At 37.5% G+C, this 21,690-nt stretch overlaps 1 protein-coding gene and 1 pseudogene across 5 annotated transcripts in view; one reads left to right on the plus strand and one right to left on the minus strand.

Annotated features, from left to right (window-relative positions):
- The window catches only part of FBXL20 (F-box and leucine rich repeat protein 20), a 116,771-nt gene that overhangs the window by 68,271 nt on the left and 26,810 nt on the right, over nt 1-21,690 (minus strand). The gene's annotated exons all lie outside the window — the stretch shown is intronic.
- Nucleotides 3-12,486, plus strand: LOC309650714 (small ribosomal subunit protein eS27-like pseudogene; annotated as a pseudogene). The gene has a single exon. The product of its transcript is annotated as a small ribosomal subunit protein eS27-like pseudogene (transcript).

Below are 21,690 nucleotides of genomic sequence, written 5' to 3' on the forward strand. Positions count from 1 at the left end.
AAACAAAATCATTGTGTCAAGTGTCACTTAACATTTTATTATGTTCAACTCAACAGTTCAGAGGTAATCCTCTTAGGAGAGAGGTGAATAAGTACAGTGGGTGTTATAAGCCAAAGTCATATTTTCAGAAACTCTTTAGGCTAAAAAATGTCTGAGACATTTAATTTGTTCCCTGTCTTTAGAAAAAAAATGAACTAATAGCAGTCAGAAGGATGACATTATGTGCCAGGTGCTATTTTAAGTGTATTTTATGTATTAGTGTACTGAATCTTCATACTACCCTTAGTCTTCATTGTACATATAAGGAAACTGAGTTACAAAAGATTTATTTGCATATCAGTACTGAGTGACCATTTAAAAATGCCATTAAGGTAAGGTTATTCTCCAAATCTAACTCACATTTATTTGTTCACAGAGATGTTCAGAAACCTAGGATAGGAAATGTTCTCTTTCAAGTTTTATATATCATGCAGAAAAGTAATAATGCCTCATAACCACCACCATATGCATTCTGGATACATGCAGGATCATTTAACAAATTAATGAAATAACTCACAATGGGTACTTTTAACAGAGCCGTCACTATAAGCTTTTCTAGTAAGCTACATAAAAAAAACCCAAATACCTATATATCCAATAAAAAGCAACTAAAAACAATACACATGTCACTGAAACTGAGAGGAATATGTTCAGTCCCTGCTATTAAGTATTACATGGATGCCTCTTGACTTCATACAATGAACATTTATTGAACACGCTGTATTAGGCACTTTTCTAGGCAATGAAATACAAAAACAGTAAGATGTTATCTCGGTACTTAAGGAGCCCCTGCTCTACAATGAAGAACACAGAAATAAGCAAATACTAATTTTGGACTGGCATCAAGGAGATAAGCTAGAAATAAATTAAAATTATAGTTCAAGTAAAAGATGATGCAGGTAAGATTACAGGGGTGGTGGAAGTGGAAAATAAAAAAATTAGACAAAAGGATTTTTAAAGAAGCTACAGGACTTGCTGATGGAAAGTTGGATCACCTACCAAGTTTCAGTGCAGCAAACACACTATGTTACAATAAAAGTAATGCTGCCTGACAATTACATGTTTTTGGAAATTGCCGGACATCAAAGAATAATCTGCTTCCCTAAATTCTCTACCCATTAATGGAAGGTATTAAGAAAAAATCATATCCCTTTTTCTATAAGGCAGACTTTCAAAATGAAGCCATCACATTTCCTCCTAAACGAGTTCTCAAATTCCACGGTTTCTAAGACTCTACACCATTAAGATCATTCTTCTCCAGGTACACTTATAGGAAAGAATGCATGAAGTAGTTATAAAGTATACCCTGAATAATCTAGGGTTGATGACATAAATAACAATGTCTTACAAAGACAGCTAATGTATCTAAAATTGAGACCTGCCTGGGGGACTTCATAGCACACAACATATATCTTAAGCTTGAGATCTTGGGGAAAAATCAAGTTAGCAAGTATAAAACAATATCACTAAGCTAAGCACCCAATATACTAGACTATGCCCAACTCAAATCCACAAAATATAAAAGATAATCATTTTTATACTAGAAATGCTAAGCTCTTTATCTTGTATATTCAAAGTATTTAATTGAATGCTACGTATCTCACCCACCAAGGCACTTTGCTCACTTGAACATACACGGTAATTAAATTGATAAAAAATATAAACCTGCTATGCATTGTTCACGATTTGTGCAATTCTAGGTATAAAAAGGAACAAAAATCACACCCAGGGGCTTCCCTGGTGGTGCAGTGGTTAAGAATCCGCCTGCCAATGCAGGGGACACGGGTTCGAGCCCTGGTCCGGGAAGATCCCACATGCCGCGGAGCAACTAAGCCCGTGCGCCACCAACTACTGAGCCCACGTGCCACAACTACTGAAGCCCGCATGCCTACAGCCCCTGTTCCGCAACAAGAGAAGCCACCGCAATGAGAAGCCCATGCACCGCAACGAAGAGCAGCCCCCGCTCACCACAACTAGAGAAAGCCCACGCACAGCAACAAAGACCCATCTCAGCCAAAAATAAATAAATAAATAAATTTATTAAAAAAAAAAAAAAGTCACACCCAGCAGCAATTTTTTCCCCTAAGTCAGTCTAAATAGACCAAATGTTGTTGTCTCTGTAAGAACATGAGGTATATGAAAAGAGAAAAGAAAAAAAGGAATAGACAGTGTCCTGGGAGTATCTGGGAAACATCATGTGTATAGGATATCTGTCCAGATTTATATTTCCCTCCAATTCCTTCTGCACATATGTATCCTACTCCAAGTCTGCAAGAAAAAGATCAGTGGTTCACAAACCATGGTCACCTGACTAACGGCATCAGCATCAAACAGAACCTTGTTAGAAATGCAAATTCTTGGGCTGTACTCCAGACCTATAGCATCAGAAACAGGATGCCAGGGGTGGTGGAGGGCAAGAGGGGCAATTTGTATTTTAAAAAGCCCTCCAGGTGATACTGATGCTTCCTAAAGTTTGAGAACCAATGGAACAGATAAAATAGATTGAGAATCTCAGGACTTAAGAAATTACAGTTATAACACATAATCAGAATATTTTATTATTTGTAGTGACATAGCAATGGAGCTTAGAAAATAATCTTAGAGGTAGACACACATTAATTTTAGATGTTTTCTAGGAAACCCAAATGGTTTCTGCTCCAGTTCATGGCACTGGGTTTTTTTTGTTTGTTTGTTTAATTTTTTGGCTGCATTGGGTCTTCATTGCTGCACACGGGCTTTTCTCTTGTTGTGACAAGCCGGGGCTACTCTTCATTGCGGTGCATGGCCTTCTCACTGCGGTGTCTTCTCTTGGTGCGGAGCAAGGGCTCTATGTGTGCAGGCTTCAGTAGTTGCAGCACATGGGCTCAGTACTTGTGGCACACGGGCTTAGCTGCTCCAGGGCATGTGGGATCTTCCTGGACCAGGGGTTGAACCCGTGTCCCGTGCACTGGCAGGCGGATTCTTAATCACTGTGCCAGGGAAGTCCCCATGGTATTGTTTGTAAAATAAATGTTTCACAGAAGCAATAGAATACATGTTTTAGATATCTTACTGTTTCAGCTGAATCCAAACTCTAGGTTTCTCATACAAAATATAAAGGGTGTCAAATCCAACTACATCAAGGATATAATGAATTATAACAAATTTGTGAAGGTTTTAGATATAATCATTGTAGAGGAAGTCACTGTTCAAACATTCGACATTCTTAGGTTATCTGGTTTCATATTAATATGTGGATAGATTATTATATATTTTAATAATCTATCCACAAAAAATTACAAGGATATTGTGGGGGGGAACATGAGAGCAACTACATTGTTCTCTCTTGATTATTTCTTTCAAGGTAGGACATCATCCCCTAAACAAACAAAAACAGACACTGCAACAGCCCCCCTGTCATATAGGGATAGGACATTCTTAAATATTCAGGTTTTTAAAAAATTAAGTGATTTGTTTTGTCATACATTAGCATTTATTGTTGTTTTGTATAAAACTGTAATTGTTTTTCTATAAATTACCTAGCTGAGAAATGTAACTGTGAAACCACTTGTTGCAAACTGTAATTACAACATAGAGCTCCTGAAGAATAAGAAGCATTTTTTTTGGGCTATTATTTTAGCCTTTCTGATCAGTTTTTAAATCTTTGGCACATTTTGGGAATTAGTTTACTAACACAGTAAATTTAAATGCTTAGCACACAAAAAAGACACAGGAAACCAATTCAAGAGGCTTTAAATACAGGACCTGGGTGGGAAATGCAGAGGGGTTGAACAAATGACAGGAAAAGAAATACTTTCTCAACAGTGACCCCTGCTGATTAAATTAAAGTATAGCTACCAACTCCAAAAACGGAAATTAAAAGGTCTGACCTATGTTATTCAAGCATTATGGAAGAAATACAAAATTTAATATGTATTTTGGCATAGAATACTAGTATCCCCTCATATCCTCTCTACTCACCTAGAGTAACAGAATTCCCAATTTTTAGCTAGCACATGGCTGTGTGGAAAGAAGACTTTATTTCTCATTACGTTCTGGCCAATGGGATGTAAGAAAAAGTGATGTGTGCGGTATCAGGAGGGTCCTTAATGAGAGAGAGTGTGCCCCTTCTTTACTCCTTCCTCAAGGATGATGTGTCCATTACATCAGACTGTAAGGTCTGAGAGGAAAGGGGCCTTGTCTGTTTAGTTCCCCCCAGTATCGTCGGTAAGCAATACAATGCCTAGAAATTCCTCAACCAATGAATGTCATTTTTACTAAACAGATCAGGAAATACTTTTTGACTGTAAATTCCCAGCAGGCTTCCATGGTTTTTTCACTTTGTATCTCAGGAGGGGAGGGGAGGGAAGAGGAGGGGAGGGGAGGAAGAAAGAAATTTAATAAACTGAATGTTACTCTAAATTCAGCAAATAACATGCAAATGACATCAACACAGCAAAAGACTGAATACATTACAAAAATTACGATTAAAATACCTGAAGAAAAAAGTTGGAAGATTCAACTTATGGCCCATTTATTTCAAGGGATATGATACATTTCTTGTTTAAAAAAAAAAAGTTGTAATAATTGCTAAGTTTTCACCATCATGGGATTTCATCTGTATACAGCATTCTTAGCAGCTTTATTATGGCATAATGCAAATATCATAAAAGTCACTGGTTTTAAGTGTACACTTCAATAATTTTTAGTAAATTTATAAAGTTGTGTAACCATCACTACGATTCAGTTTTGATGAATTTCTATCACCCCAAAAATATCCTTTATGCCCATTTGCAATCAATCCCTGTGCTGATCCCCAACCTCAAGCAACCACTAATCTTCCTTCTGTCTCTGTAGATTTTCCCTTCTGGGCATTTTTAAAAAATGGAATCATAAAATATGTCATCTTTTGCATCTGACTTTTTTTATTCTGCATGTTTTTTAAGTTCACCTATGTTATAGCATGTACCAGTAGTTCATTCTTTTTTATTGTTGAATAGTATTCCAGTGTATGGAATTCTATATTTTGTTTATTCATTCCTAGTGGACAGACATTTGGATTGTTACAATTTTTTTTACTATTATGAATAATGCTACTATGATCATTCTCATACAAGTCTTTGGGTTGAAATACGTTCTCATTTCTCTTGGATAAATTCTAAGGTGGAGATTTTCTGGGTTGTATCATATGGTTAAGTTTATTTAAAACTTTTAAATTGTTTTCCAGAGTAGCTGCACCATTTTACATTCCCACCAGCAATGTACGAGGTTTCCAGTCTGTCTCTATCTTACCGTTCCTTGCTGTTGTCTTTTTTATTTCAGTCAGCCTAATGGGGTGGTATCTCATTGTGGTTTCAGTTTGCACTTCCCTAATTACTAATGCTGTTGAGCATCTTTTCATGTGCTTTTCAGCCATTCAAAAGACTTCTTTGGTGAAATGTATATTCAAATCATTTTCCCTTTTGAGTTGTTTATCTTCTTACTATTGAGATTTAGGGCTCTTTATATATTTTGAATACACATTCATTATCTACTCTATGACTTGCAAATATTTTCTCCCATTCTGTGTGTTGTGACTTCTATTTCTTAATGGTGTCTTTTGAAGAATAAATATTTTTAATTTTGATATAGTCCAATTTATCCTTGTTTTTAACACACCATGCTTTTGAATATCATATATGTGAACTCTGCCTAACCAAAGGTTATACAATTGTCTTTTTTTTTAAATTTTAATTTATTTATTTTTAATTCTTATTTATTTTTTGGCTGCGTTGGGTCGTTGTTGCTGCACGTGGGCTTTCTCTAGTTGTGGCGAGCGGGGGCTACTCTTGGTTGCATGGGCTTCTCATGGTGGTGGCTTCTCTTGTGGCTCGCGGGCTCTAGGCGTGCGGGCTTCAGTAGTTGTGGCGCACAGGCTTAGCTGCTCCGCGGGGCATGTGGGATCTTCCCAGACCAGGGCTCGAACCTGTGTCCCCTGCACTGGCAGGCAGATTCTTAACCACTATGCCACCAGGGAAGTCCATATACAATTGTCTTTTAATTCAGAAACTTTTAAAGCCATACCTAGCTGACTCTCTCAACTAAACATAATGGCCTCTAAGAAGCTAAAGGGAATTTATGCCACAGCAGATAGACACAACCAAAGTCAGGAGAGGTCTGTCTTTAAAAGAGTTATAATGATGTAGCTTTGGGGACATGGAATAACACAAACCAGATTCACAGAAAATTTCAGAAATTTTAAAGGAAGTTGTACCTGCTGGGTACAACAAGGGACAGAAACTATTTAAAATGAAAAAAGGCCTCTGGGTTCCCAACTTTCTATAGGGAGGAAGTACCCTGAGAAAGCTACTTAGCTTCATAAGATATTTCTTATGTAAAAGGAGAGACCTCTCAGAAAGCAGTGTTAAGAGCTCATAACGCAGTACCAAGAATCACAGAGAACAATGGATTAGGGAACCATTCCCAGGAAGCAAAACTGGGCCCCAATCAAGGCACGTTGCCTGCTTCTGTGTTACCAAAAGTAGGGTCCAGCTGCTTGCCGCTCGAAAGCCAATACTTGAGAGGCAAGGTTGGTGGAAAGTAAAATTTGATTTCAGAGGCTGGCAACCAGGGGAGAGGGTGGACTCATGCCCAAAGGCCAACTCCTCACTGACAATCAGTGGGCAAGAGCTTTTAAAGGGGAGTTTCAGGCGTGTATAGGCGGAGGTAGGGGGCTACATGCAGGAACCAAATAGTCAGCTCTGACAGTCATCTTGAAATTGGTCATGCGGTGGTCTGATCAGCGTCATCCTGATTTTAAGTACAGTTAATCTTCAGTTCCAGGGTCGGTTTGTTCCCATTTCCTTGAGGCTAGTTCTCAGAATTGTGGCAGCTCATGTCATGGCTACAGTCTGGTCATCATGTAGTAAACTTCTTCCACCTGGTGGGGGTTTCAATATCTACAAAACAACTCAAAGGACATAGAATATTATCTACAGCCCATGAGGAGGAACTAAAGGTCCTTGAATTTGTTTAATAACTGAACTATTAATATTTGGTCTGTTTGACTGTTTTCCTTTGCTTCTGCATTTTCTCAATTCTCTGATTAAACTCTTTAGCTAAAGTTTTTCTACAGACAAAAGGAGGCAGAGGACATGGGGGGGAAGGACCATAGGGTCCTGTTCCATTTCACCTGGAGTAGGTGACCTTGACAATGCGCCTGCTATATTTCAGAATTGATATACGCTATATGCCTCCTGTTACTCCCCCTTTTTAGGGTGAATGTATATTGCCGTTATTCTATCTCTGTGAATAACAGTATATGTTGAGTGTATGCGGCAGATAACTTTTCTTTTTAGTTCATAGGTCTCTGGATCAAGAGGAACTACAGGTGAGGACCCTCATCTACCTCTAAATCAAATGCAGATAACAAGTTACAGGTTTTCACCATTATTTATTTGTGTATTTATACAGGTTGTTTTTGGATATAAGACTTTCGAGGTCTTGGGAGGGAATGATTTGCATGCGACAAGAATGCAAATCATTGGAGCCAGAGGGCAGACCGTGGTAGAACCTTATAATAAGGGCCTCCGAAGAATCTTATCTCCTTGCTACAATACCCTTTTGCAATGGGCTTTTGCTGCACCTCCCTTCAATAGGTGGAGTCTGTTTTCCCACCCTCTGCATTTGAGTTCACATGATGACTTGATCTGACCAAAAGAATGTGGTGAAAATAACACTGCAATTTCCAAGCTAAGCCTTAACCAAAACTTTACCTTCTTGAAACACTCCTGCCACCATGTAAGAAAGCCCAGGCTAAACCTGTGAATGATGACAGGCCTTGTGGAAAAAGAGTACCAGCTGACAGTGACACCAAGGTCTCAGACTGTAAATGAGGCCATCTTAGACACTCAAGCCCCAGTCAAGCCACCAGAGGACTGCAGCCTCACGGGCGACCTTTTTGGGTGACTAGAAGAAGAACTGCCAGACTGAATAATTGTTTCAAGCCACTAAGTTTTAGAGCGGTTGTTAGACAGCAAAAGTTATGAAAACACATTCTACACATTTTAAAAGTTTATGACTCGTGATCTAAATTTCATAGATTTGAATAAAATCTGAGACATACTGAAGTAGCCCAACATAGGTAAAATCTTTTGGTGGGAAGAAAATTTCTGAGAGAGATTAAGAATGAACCATCATAAAGAAATCCAGAGTTGAAGCTGCAGAGACTTTTTTAAAACGATTTTTTCCTATAAGTAGTTTTTACTGATTATGCCATTCCCTCCTCACTCAACCAACACCAGATGTTTTTCCAACTGGTTAGTGTTCTTGCCAAAATCTAAGAGGAAAAACATTTTTGTATGGCTAAATAAACCTAAAACAAAGTAAGTTTGTAATTCCTCCACCCAACATCTTGTCCCTAGTAGAAACAGAATTGCTTTTTAGAAGCAAACTGCTGTCAGTGCATTACCATCTCATGACTAAATTTACCTTAAGAAAGAAATCCCTAGATAAAAACACCAAGGAAGGGATACATTTAGAAAACAGATACATTACTTAATAGATCAAACTTTCTGCTATGGACACTTTCTAATATCTGACTCAATATTACAAGCTTTCTTTTATCCTGACTTCTGTTTCTTTAACCGAAATCAATATCCACTACCAATTCATTGCTCTCAATCTAAAATAAGTATACACTTTTATTCTGTTTTCTGTTGAGAATTTCTTCCACTTAATCAGTTTTAACTATCCACAACAACATTCCAGAGCACCGATGACTCCATGAACTTTGATGAACTACTGGATATGACTGGAACTCATTTTGGGTACTGCTCAATCCTGGAAATCTTCCATGCCCTACTGAAAATTTCTTTTGAAGTTATGAGGTGAAAGGAAAGAATTTTAAAGTCAAGGTGGCAATATAATTACATGTCCTCCCCTTTTCTCCTCCACTTACCCCAGCTCCACCACACTATATACACACAAAAGAACTACTAGTAGATACAACAAGGCCATGATGGGATCTGACTCAGGATTAGCAAGCATTCAACTGAATCTCATATTCCAAAATGCCAGAGGGGGTGGTAAATCAGAGGAAAGTAGGGTTTGACTTCCTCATGTACAAATTCTAGTCGATGTGCCAGACACTGAAAACTGGCAGAATCTGTGGAATTTTCCAAGACATATGTCAGATAGTAATTTTACAACTCACTCACAAACACACATTCTAAATCATCTTACTGCTAAGGAAATATTTCCAAAGCAATGGTATTTTAATACAGCCATGCTACTTATTTGTAGAAAAAGCATTCCCCTGTTTTAGATAATGTAAGAAACAAAGTACACAGTACCCTAGATACCCTAACTGCATGCCAGAAATTATATTTTAGATTTAAAAGGAACCAAAAGAAACAATATGTTAAATCAGAACAAAGATTCTTTAAAAAGGAAGGGAAGAAATAACTTTGTAAGAAAATCATTAAGGAAAAGTGATACCAAATTAATAGACAAAGGAAATCTATTAGACTTCCTAGGCCATGATATGAATAAGACAGTGGTGCTATTATGAACAAGATAGCTAAACAAAGGATGCATGATATAGCTAAATATTTGGCTGTTATTAATTGATATATATATATATCTAGAAAGAGGTCTCTATAATATACCATATAACTTAACTGAATTTTTATATAAAAAGTCAACCAAGACAAAAGGACATTGGAAAAACAGTAGGGTCCACCCTACCCTTATACCCTATCGAATCTTCCAGGGGGTTCTTTTGATATTTACCTCTGTTTTTCTAAATATGCTTGATTTATCAAATTTAGATATTACCTATCGACATACTGCCAAGGAATGTAAGTATTTAGTTTCAACCTCTACCTCTGGCCTCCATACCCTACGTAATTTTATGACAATCTTTGTTTAAATAAAGAGTGAGTGTGAATGTAATACTGGACAGATACTACTGAGTGCTGAGCCAAGCAGAACAATAGGACCATGCACTCTTTCTCCCTGCAAATTAATGACAACCTCATTTTTTCTACTTTCTATATATTTTTAACTTTTCCTCAAATGCTCCAGCATCTGTCACATGTCTATCAATATTTTCCATATGCTCAAACACATCAGATATTGTTTTTTCCCAGAGCCATACCTTCCCAGAACACTTTATTCTTTCTTCTGCTTCCCTCTGTGGTGGGACTCTCTAGACTAGGTACAGAGTTGTCACCTTGGGCTCTCCCTTGGCTCTTCTCTTTGACTGAATTCTGAGTCTTGGACCCGATTTCTTTTCCCTTCCTATTTAAGAGTACATTCACTAGTAACTTACGGGGGAAAAAAGGCTCATGAGAACTGAAATTCTGGTCACTTGCATGTCTAAAAATATCTTTATCCTAGACTCACATTTGATTGATAATATGGCTGAGAATAAAATTATAGGTTGGAAATCCTTTCCACTGAAGATATCTGAAGATACTGCTTAATGCATTTCTGTCTTCCTATGTTACTACTGTGATATGTAATGCTATTCTGATTCGTCCTTTGAATGTAACCTCTAGCTACTCTTGCTGGAAGCTTTTAGTACAGCCTCTGTATCCCCAGTTTACTGAAATTTCATAATCAGTCCTCTTGGTCTGTGTCTTTTTTATTATTCTATCGTATCTTTCAACTTGCAATTCTATGATTCAGTTTGGAAAATGCTTTGGAAATCTGTTGGTATCATCTCCCACTACTTTCTCTGTCCTCTCATGCTCAAATTCTTATTAGTCAAATATTGGACCTCCTGGTCTATCTTTAATTTTTAAAATTATTTGTCTCCTATTTTCCTCATTTAATATGTTCTTTCTAATTCCTAGGAAATTGCTTCAACTTTACTTCCAATCTTTCCACTAATGTTTTTTTTTGGGGGGGTATCATTTTTTATTTCCAAGAGTTATTTCTTATTTATTGAAAGAGTTTCAAAAGAGCATTCTGTTTTTTGAAGATGCAACATTTCATTTCTTAGAGATTAATACCTCTTCCCCTCTGCCCTACCCGCAGTTTCTTCCCCTCTGCTCTCTACCTTGTTTCTTTTATGTGTTTGTTTGGCCTCTCACTTTGGAGGCTTTCCTCAACTATCAGGTTATCCTTGGCTGTCCACTCCTTTTCATGGCATTAAGAAGCTATTGTAAGTTCACTGTTTGGCTCCATATCCCTATCCTTTTCATACATCTGATATTCCTGGATCCAGAACCCTCAGCCTCCATTTTCTTGAAGAAAAAAATGCCCAGTTTCCTAGAGGGGGAAGTAGTAGTTTACATAGGATTCAACCACTTAATTTAAGACTTTCTTCAGCCTTTCCGATGGTGACGACCTCCCCACGAGAACATGCCTCTCTCAAAGGATCTCCTTCGTCCCTCTCCAGAAGAGGAGTAAAGGAAACACAAGAAGAAGAGCCTGGTGCAGAGCCCCAATTCCTATTTCATGGATGTGAAATGCTCAGGATGCTATAAAATCACCACTGTCTTTGGCCATGCACAAACAGTAGTTCTGTGTGTTGGCTGCTCTACTGTCCTCTGCCAGCCTACATGAGGAAAAGCAAGGCTTACAGAAGGATGCTCCTTCAGATGGAAGCAGTACTAAAAGCCCCCAGAATCAAGATGAATGGGAAAACATTCCAATAAACACATTTTGGATTAAAAAAACTTTCTCTAACCATTACCTACTTTTAATCTCAAGCCTCATTCTTGTATTTTCACTTTTTACTACCAAATGTTGAGTCTTTTTGGAGGTTTTGTAAATTTGCTTGCTAGTCTCTGCAGACAACCCAGAGTGTACCTCCCTCTACTTGGCTAAATTATTTAACACTTTTCTACTAATTTTTTTATCTTCTAAAATTTTTTTTGTCATTCTTGTCCCTGTGATCTCATACTCCTTTTTATTCTTTTATTATAATGTTAGTGTTATTTGAAAAGAAAGGAAATAAATGTATTAAGTCAAACTCCCATGTTTAACCAAAATACCCATGCAATAGTTTTAGATATTTTGAATAAAGTCATAAACATACTTACTAAACTTCTGTATACCATGAAACTCATTAGGATAAATAATAACCTTGGATAACAGAATCAGGGTTCAACATGATTTCAAAAGGACAGTATCAAGAGGAAACTAGGGACTTCCCTGGTGGCGCAGTGGTTAAGAATCTGCCTGTCAATGCAGGGGACATGGGTTCGAGCCCTGGTCCGGGAAGATCCCACATGCCACGGAGCAACTAAGCCTGTGTGCCACAACTACTAAGTCTGCACACTAGAGCCCACAAGCAACAACTACTGAAGCCCGTGCACCTAGAGCCCGTGCTCCGCAACAAGAGAAGCCACCGCAATGAGAATCCCGCACACCACAATGAAGAGTAGCCCTCGCTCACCGCAACTAGAGAAAGCCCGCGCACAGCAACGAAGACCCAACACAGCCAAAAATGAATAAATAAATTAATTAATTTTTAAAAATGAGGAAACTAAACAGGGCAAATTTTAAAAAAATCTCTCACTAAAATTAAGCAATTACCAGTTATATAAATATGAAACTAGGAACCTAGTTTCACAAAAAACAGGGAGTTTTAGTTTATCATGAGTTACTTATGTGACTTCCTGTAACAAATTTTAAAAGAAAAGAAAAACTATAATCTTAGGATACATTAATGGAAAGCAGACCAGACCAAGGGACAAAACTACTGTATATTCTGAGTGGTTGTCAATAACTCTAACGTCACATTTGAGAAAGGAAATCAACTAAATATCATTTAGAAAATGCATCCCAGGATATTGAGAGGTTCTAAAGCTAAGTTTTGTGGAAAATGGTAAAGATAAGAGGAATACTCAAAATGTTCAATGGAAGAACATTATAGCTGCTATCGAATAACTGAAGAATTGTCCTTTACAATCAAGTAGCTCTATACTGTTCAAGATAACCAACCTAGGAGAAGTGGAGACAATGTGTTTAAGACAGATTTGGCTTAAATAAATGTGTAAAGCTGTGAGCTCTCCCCATTACTGGTCAGCCAGTCTCTCCAATATCAGCGATGTCATAGAGTAGATTCTTCCATTGAGAAGGAGCTTTAACTAGATGACATTAAGCTTGGTTCCACTAAAGGAAGACAGAAATAAAGAAACCAAGAATCAAAGAAGATCATTATATAATGATAAAGGGGGTCGATTCATCAAGAAGATACAACAAGTGTAAATATTTATGCACCCAACACTGTAGCACCTAAATATATAAAGCAAATATAACAGAACTAAAAGGAGAAACGAACAGCAATACAATAGTAGCAGGGGATTTTAATACCTCCCTCTCAATAACAGATAGATCTTCCAGAGAATTAATAAGGAAACAGAAGATTTTAACAACATCATAGACTAAATGAATCTAATAAACTTACACAGAACAGTCCATCCAATGGCAGCAAAATACACATTCTTCTCAAGCATACACAGAACATTCTCCAAGACAGAACATATGTTAGGCCACAAAACAAATTTCAACAAGATCAGTAAGACAGAAACCATATCAAGTATCTTTCCTGATCACAATGGTATTCAGACGTGTGTTTTCCAACACCCAAGCAATATCCAATTTCTTAGCAGACACTGAATGGGTGTCCTACAAATTTAACTCAATTCTGACACTATCTACCAGGAGATAGCATCAGATCTCACAGGTTAAAGGCCCAGTCCCACAAGTGTCCCCCACTTCAGACACCAATTGCAAGTCCAGGGTGTTACTTTGTGCTTCTGACCAACTGGCTATAAATTGAAGGTTCCTGCAACCCACTTCTCAGGTTCAATTAATTTGCTAGAAGTGGTGCACAGAACTCAGAGAAACATTAACTTATGCCTCTCAACTTTTTTTTTTTAATTTACTTAATTTACTTTTTATTTATTTTTTGCCGCGCTGGGTCTTCGTTGCTGCGTGCGGGCTTTCTCTAGTTGTGGTGAGCAGGTCTACTCTTCGTCCTCAGGCTACAGGCTCAGGGGTTCAGCATTTCTGGCTCGCGGGCTGTAGAGCACAGGCTCAGTAGTTGTGGCACACAGGCTTAGTTGCTCCGCGGCATGTGGGATCTTCCTGGACCAGGGCTCGAACCCGTGTCCCCTGCATTGGCAGGCGGATTCTTAACCACTGTGCCGCCACGGAAGCCCTCTCAGCTTATTTAAAGGATTCAGATGAACAGCCAGATAAAGAGGTAACACAGGGTGAGGTCTGGAAGGGTCCTGAGTGCAGGAGCTTCTGTTGCCATAAGAACTGGGGTGCACCACCCCTCTGGCATGCAGATGCTACCAACATGGAAGATCTCTGAACCTCATCCTTTTGGGTTTTTTTAATGGAGGCTCCAATACATAGACATAATTGATTATACCACAGGCCATTGGTGACTGCTTTAACCTTCAGCTCCTCTCTCCTCCCCAGAGGTGGGGAAGGGGGAAATGGGGAGTGGAACTGAAAGTTCCAACCCTCTAATCATAGTTGGCTCCCCTGGCAACTGGTCTCCATCATTCAGTTACCTAGGGGCCTTCAAAAATTCACCTTATTAACAAACTCAGGTGTGGTTGAAAGGGGCTTGTTGTAAATAAAAAGACACCCATTTCACCTTTATGGCTTTGAACTGAGAACAAAAGATGTTCCCACTGCTCACTTAGGAAATTACAAGGGTTTTTGGGAGTTGTGAGTCAGGAGTCAAGAACGAAGACCAAAATATATGTGTTATAAATCACAATATCACAGGCATGAAACTAGAAATCAGTAACAGAAGGAAAATTGGAAAATTTACAAATATGTGGAAATCTATCAACACACTACTGAACAACCAATAGATCAAAGAAGAAATCAAAAGGGAAATCAAAACATATCTTGAGACAAACAAAAATGGAAACACAACAAACCAAAACTTATGGGATGCAGCAAAAACAGTTTTAAGAGGAATGTTTATAGCTATAAATGCCTACATTAAGAAAAAAGAAAGATCCCAAATAAACAACCAACATTTCACCTCAAGGAACTAGAAAAAGAACAAACTAAGCCCAAAGTCAGCAAAAAGCAATAATAAAGATTAGAGCAGAAATAACCGAAATGGAGAAAGGAAACTAATATAAAAGATTAATGAAACTAACACTTGGTTCTTTAAAAAGATAAACAAAATTAACAAACCTATAGCTAGACTAACCAAGGGAAAAGAGAGGACTCAAATAAAATTGTAAACGAAAAAAAAAGAAAAAAATTGTAAATGAAAGAGGAGACATTACAACTGATACCACAGAAATGTAAAGGATCATAAGAGACTACCATGAACAATTATACCCCAATAAAATGGACAACCTACAGGAAATGGATAAATTCCTAGAAGCATGACCACTTACTGTTAAGGTAATTAAACAAGGAGGCAATTAGGGTTTAATTGTCTGAGGTGGCTCTAATGCCTTGGTAGCCCAGGTTGCAAACCAAAACCTAAGCCAGCGTAAATGCACTGGAATCTGAGAAAATGAAACTTAAGAACAATCCCAAATAAGGCAACAGCTTAAGATACAGCCAATCAAATAACTACTTTGCTTCGGTGTCTTGTCTATAAAAACCATGCCCGTAGCTCCTGTGCATGGAGCACTTCTAAAATCGCTTCTGGACTGGTGCTATGCAATTCAAATTAATGTTTGCTCAAATAAACTCTTCAACATTTTAATGTGCAACAGGTTTTTTTTTTTTCTTAACACTTCCAAGACTGAATCATGAAGATGTAGAAAATTTGAATAGACAAATAATGAGTATGGAGACTGAATCGGTAATCAAAACCTCCCAACAAAGAAAAGCACAAGACTAGATGGTTTCACTGGAAAATTCTAGGAAGCATATAAGAAAGAATTAATGCCAATCCTGCTCAAACTCTTCCCCAAAAATTGAAGAGGAGAAATCACTCCCAAACTCATTTTATGAAGCCAGCATTACCCAAAGCCAGAGAAGGAAACTACAAGAAAACTATAGGCCAATATCCCTGATGAATTTAGATGCAAAAATTCTCAGTAAAATAACAGCAAACCACATTCAACAGCACATTAACAAAATCATACACCATGATCAAATGGGATTTATCCCTGTGATACAAGGACGGTTCAATGCACACAAATTAATCAATGTGATAAACCACATTAACAGAATGAAAGACCAAAATGATATGATCTGAATAGATACAGAAAAAAACACTGAACAAAATTCAACATCATTTCATGATAAAAAACCATCTACAAGCTGGATATAGAAGGAATGTACCTCAACATAATAAAGGCCATATATGACAAGCCCACAGCTGACTTCACAATGGTGAAAGGATGACAGCTTTTCCCCTAAGATCGGAAACAAGACAAAGGTAATCTAAACACTCCTAGTCAACACAGTACTGGAAGTCCCAACCACAGCAATTAGGTAGGAAAGACATAAAAGGCATCCAAATCAGAAGGAAGAAGTAAAAGTATCTCTGTTTGCAGATGACATGATTTTATACAGAAAAATCTTAAAGACTACACCATAAAACCGTTAGAACTAATAATTCATTAAAGTTGCAGGTTACAAAATCAGCATACAAAAATCAGTTGCACTTCTATACACTAAGAACAAACTAGATGAAAATAAACAATCTCATTTAAAATAATATAAAAAAATAAAATACCTAATAACTCTCCCAGACTTCAGACAATACTATAAAGATACAGTGATCAAAACAGTGTGGTACTGGTACAAAAACAGACATGGATCAATGGAACAGAATAGAAAGCCCAGAAATAAATCCACACACCTATGGTCAATTAATCTTTGACAAAGGAGGCAAGAATATAAAATGGGAAAAAAACAGTCTCTTCATCAAGTGGTGCTGGGAAAGTTGGACAGCTGCGTGTAAATCAATGAAGTTAGAACACACCTTCACACCATGCACAAAAATAAACTCAAAATGGCTTAAAGATAAGACATGAAACCTTAAAACTCCTAGAAGAGAGCATAGGCAAAACATTCTCTGACAAAAATAGTACCAATGTTTTCTTAGGTCAGTCTCCCAAGGCAATAGAAATAAAAACAAAAATAAACAAACGGGACCTAAGCAAACTTACAAGCTTATGCACAGCAAGGGAAACCATTTAAAAAAAAAAAAAAAAGACAACCTATGGAATGGGAAAAAATATTTGCAAATGATGCAACCAACAAGGGCTTAATTTCTGAAATATACAAACAGTTCATACAACTCAACAACAAAAAAACAAACAATCCAATCAAAAAATGGACAAAAGACCTTAATAGACATTTCTCCAAAGAAGACATACAGATGGCCAGTAGACACATTGAAAGATGCTCAACGTCACTAATTATTAAAGAAATGCAAATCAAAAATACAATGAGGTACCACCTCACGTCAGTCAGAACGGCCACCATTAAAAAGTCTACAAATAACAAATGCTGGAGAGGGTGTGGAGAAAAGGGAACCCTCCTACACTGTTGGTGGGAATATAAATTGGTGCAGCCACTATGGAAAACAGTATGGAGGTTCCTCAGGAAACTAAAAATGGAATTACCATATGATCCAGCAATCCCACTTCTTGGTCATATACCCAGACAAAACTATAACTCAAAAAGATACATGCACCCCTATGTTCATAGCAGCACTATTCACAATAGCTAAGACATGGAAACAACCTAAATGTCCATCAACAGATGAATGGATAAAGAAGATGTAGTACATATATACAGTGAAATATTACTCAGCCATAAAAAAGAATGAAATAATGGCATCTACAGCAAGATGGATGCAACAAGAGATTATCATACTAAGTGAAGTAAGTCAGAAAGAGAAAGACAAATACCATATGATATCACTTGTATGTGGAATCTAAAATATGGCATAAATGAACCTATCTACAAAACAGAAACAGACTCACAGACATAGAGATCAGACCTGTGGTTGCCAAGGGGGAGGGGGGAAGGGAGAGGGATGGACTGGGAATTTGGCGTTGGTAGATGCAAACTATTACATTTAGAATGGATAAACAACAAGGTCCTACTGTATAGCAAAGGGAACTATATCCAGTACCCTGGGATAAGCCATAATGGAAAAGAATATTTTAAAAAGAATGTCTATATGTATAAAACTAAGTCACTTTGCCATACAGCAGATTGCCACAACACTGTAGATCAACTACACTGCAATTAAAAAAATTAAAAATGAAATAAAATACCTAGCAATAAATTTAACCAAGGAGGTGAAAGATCTGTACATAAAAACTGTAAGGCATTGATGAGAAAAATTGAAGACACAAATAAATGGAAATATATCTATGTTTATGGACTGGAACAATTAATATTGTTAAAATGTCCATACCACCCAAAGTGATCTACATATGCAATGCAATCTCTATCAAAATTCCAATGGCATTTTTCACAGAAATAGAAAATCAATCCTAAAATTTATATGGAACCACAAAAGATCCTGAATAGCCAAAGTAATCTTGAGAGGGAAGAACAAAGCTGGAAGCATCACACTTCCCGACCTGAAACTACATTACAAAGCTTTAGTAATCAAAACATTATGTACTGGCATAAAAACAGACACACAGACCAATGGAACAGAATCAAGAGCCCAGACATAAACCCATGAATATACGGTCAACTAATATTTGAAAAGGGAGCCAAGAAGACTCAATGGGGAAAAGATAGTCTCTTCAATAGTAGGTACTGGGAAAAATGTATATTCACATGCAGAAGAATAAAATTAGACCTCTATATTATATCACTCACAAAAATTAACTCAAAATGGATTAAAGACTTAAATAAATGTAAGGCCTAAAACTCCTAGAAGAAAATATAGTGAAAATGCTCCTTAACATTGGTCTTGGCAATGATTTTTTTGGATATGACACCGAAAGCACAGAAGGAAAGCAAAAAACAAGTGGGACTACATCAAACTAAAAAGCTTCTGCACAGCAAAAGAAACAACCAACAAAATGAAAAGGCAACCTATAAAATGGGAGAAAACGTTTGTAAACTATATATCTGATAAGGGATTATGATCCAAAATATATAAAGAACTCATACAATAATAACAAAAATAAATAAATAAATAAATAAATATGGGCAAAGGATCAGAACAGAAATTTTTCCAAAGTATATGAAAAGGTGTTCAACATCATCAGGGAAACACAAGTCAAAACCACAATGAGATATCACCTCACATTTGTTAGAATCACTATAATCAAAAAGACATGAGATAATAAGTACTGGTGAGGTGGAGAAAAGCGAACCCTTGAGCAGTGTTAGTGTGAATGTAAATTGGTACAGCCACTATGGAAAACAGTATGGAAGTTCCTCATAAAATTAAAGACAAAACTGCCATATAATTCAGCAATCCCACTTGAGGTATATATCCAAGGAAATGAAATTACTATTTCAAAGAGATATCTGCACCTCCATGTTCACTGCAGCATTATTTACAATAGCCAAGATATGGAAACAATCTAAGTGTCTGTCAACAGATTAATGGATTAAGAAAACATTGGTATATATATACAACGGAATATTATTCAGCCACAAAAAAGAAGGAAATCCTGCCTTTTACAACAACATGGATGAACCTAGAAGGCATGGTGCTAAGTCAAATAAATCAGAGAAAGACAAATACCGTATAATCTCAAAAGTGGTGGTTGCCAGGGTCTGAGGAGTGGGGGAAATGAGAGAAGGTGGTTAAAGGGTACAAATATCCAGTTACAAGCCGAATAAATTCTGTAAATCTAATCTACAGCATGGTGACTATAGTGAACATTACTATACTGTATACTTGAAAGTTGCCGAGAGTAGATCTTAAATGTTCTCCCACAAAACAAACATCACTGGGACTTCCCTGGCAGTCCCGTGGTTAAGACTGTTTCCACTGCAGGGGGCAGGGGTTTGATCCCTGGTCAGGGAACAAAGATCCCACATGCCATGCAGCACGGCCAAAATAAAATAAAATAAAAACACATTCAAAACAAACATCATTAACTATGTGAGGTGACAGATGTGTTAACTAACCTTACTGTGGTAGCCGCAAAATACACTATGTCAAATCATCATGCTGTGTACCTTAAACTCACACAATGTTATATGTCAATTATATCTCAGTAAAGCTGGATACAAAAAGAGAAAGAAACCAAAGAGGGAACCAACATAAATAAAGAAATGTAATTTACACAGGCATACAGAATATACTAAAATAGGTTTACATTTAGTTATTTTTCTTAAACATTAAAAAAGAATCAAAATTAGGACTTCCCTGGTGGTCCAGTGGTAAAGAATCTGCCTTACAATGCAGGGGACGCGGGTTCAATCCCTGGTCAGGGAACTATGATCCCACATGCTGCAGGGCAACTAACTACTGAGCTCGTGCGCCTCAACTAGAGAGCCCATGTGCCGCAAACTACAGAGCCCACGCGCTCTGGAATCAGAGCGCCACAACTACAGAGCCCATGCGCCCTGGAGCCTGTGCGCCACAACTAGAGAAGAGAAAACTCGCACACCACAACTAGAGAGAAGCCCGCGCGCCGCAACAAGATATCCTACATGCTTCAACGAAGATCCCACCTGCCACAAGTAAGACCCGATGCAGCCAAAAATAAATAAATAAATAAATAATGAATAAATCTTAAAAAAAAAAATCAAAATTAAAATCAATACAGACTGAGAAAAAGCAGGCCAGTGTCATTACTGGATGTACAAACAAATTAGGACTTAGCCTAGAACATAGGCTTGATAACTCTGTTCTTTGGCAGTATGCTTGACCTTATCTCCCCAAACCAGTGGTGACCCAAGACAAAACAAAAACTATTAGGACAATGATATTTTTCATAAATCTACATGCATTCCATTTTTAAATGCTGGGATTATACCCTTTAGATTTGGTTTAAATTAATCTGTATTTTGTTTTAAAATATCAATGGTATATGACACATTTAAAAAAATGTTAGCAACCTTTTATTAGTTAGCCCCCCTCCCTTTTTTTCTCCCCATTTTACTAATCCAAGGCTTTTGTAGATTTCCTAGAATGTATGTTTTATGGGACAGTTCTATAAAGAGTTTGGTCATGAATGACTTTACGAGGTTGTCTGCCAACAGCCATAAAAAATGAACAGAAACATGTTTACAGATTTTTTTTTTTAAAAATCAACACTGATAGGCACAAGCCTGTTGATACGTAAGTAGAATTTTAAATTCAGCTATCTTTTCTCTGGAGCCTTCTCTTACTAGAAGGAAGACTCTAATCTCTTACCTGCCTGATGGAATTCTGGAACTAGGTGAGGGAAGGAGACTAGCAGGTTCCACTGTTCGCTGTGGCATCTTAGCCTCATTTGCCTCTGGGCTTAGGGTCCTAGGTCCTGAACTTCTCATGTTCAATTCCTCCAAAGAATAATGTCCTGACTTCTGTAAGTCTGATGGCAGTCATTCAACTGATCAGGGTGCAAGGGGTGAGTATGGGGGTGGGGGTGGTGGCAGAGAGGGGTCCATCCCCCATTATAGATTTTTCAGACAATGCTCCCTGTTCTCAGCCTCCATCTGTGGTACATGGTACTTCCATGTACTGAGCTTTTCAGGGGTCTTGCAGACAAATCATGATCTGTCTCTTGCCAGTATTCTCCTCTATAGAGTTTGACC

The sequence above is a fragment of the Balaenoptera physalus genome (genome assembly GCF_965194825.1).
Source record: "Balaenoptera physalus genome assembly, chromosome: 20".
NCBI classification, from domain to species: domain Eukaryota; kingdom Metazoa; phylum Chordata; class Mammalia; order Artiodactyla; family Balaenopteridae; genus Balaenoptera; species Balaenoptera physalus.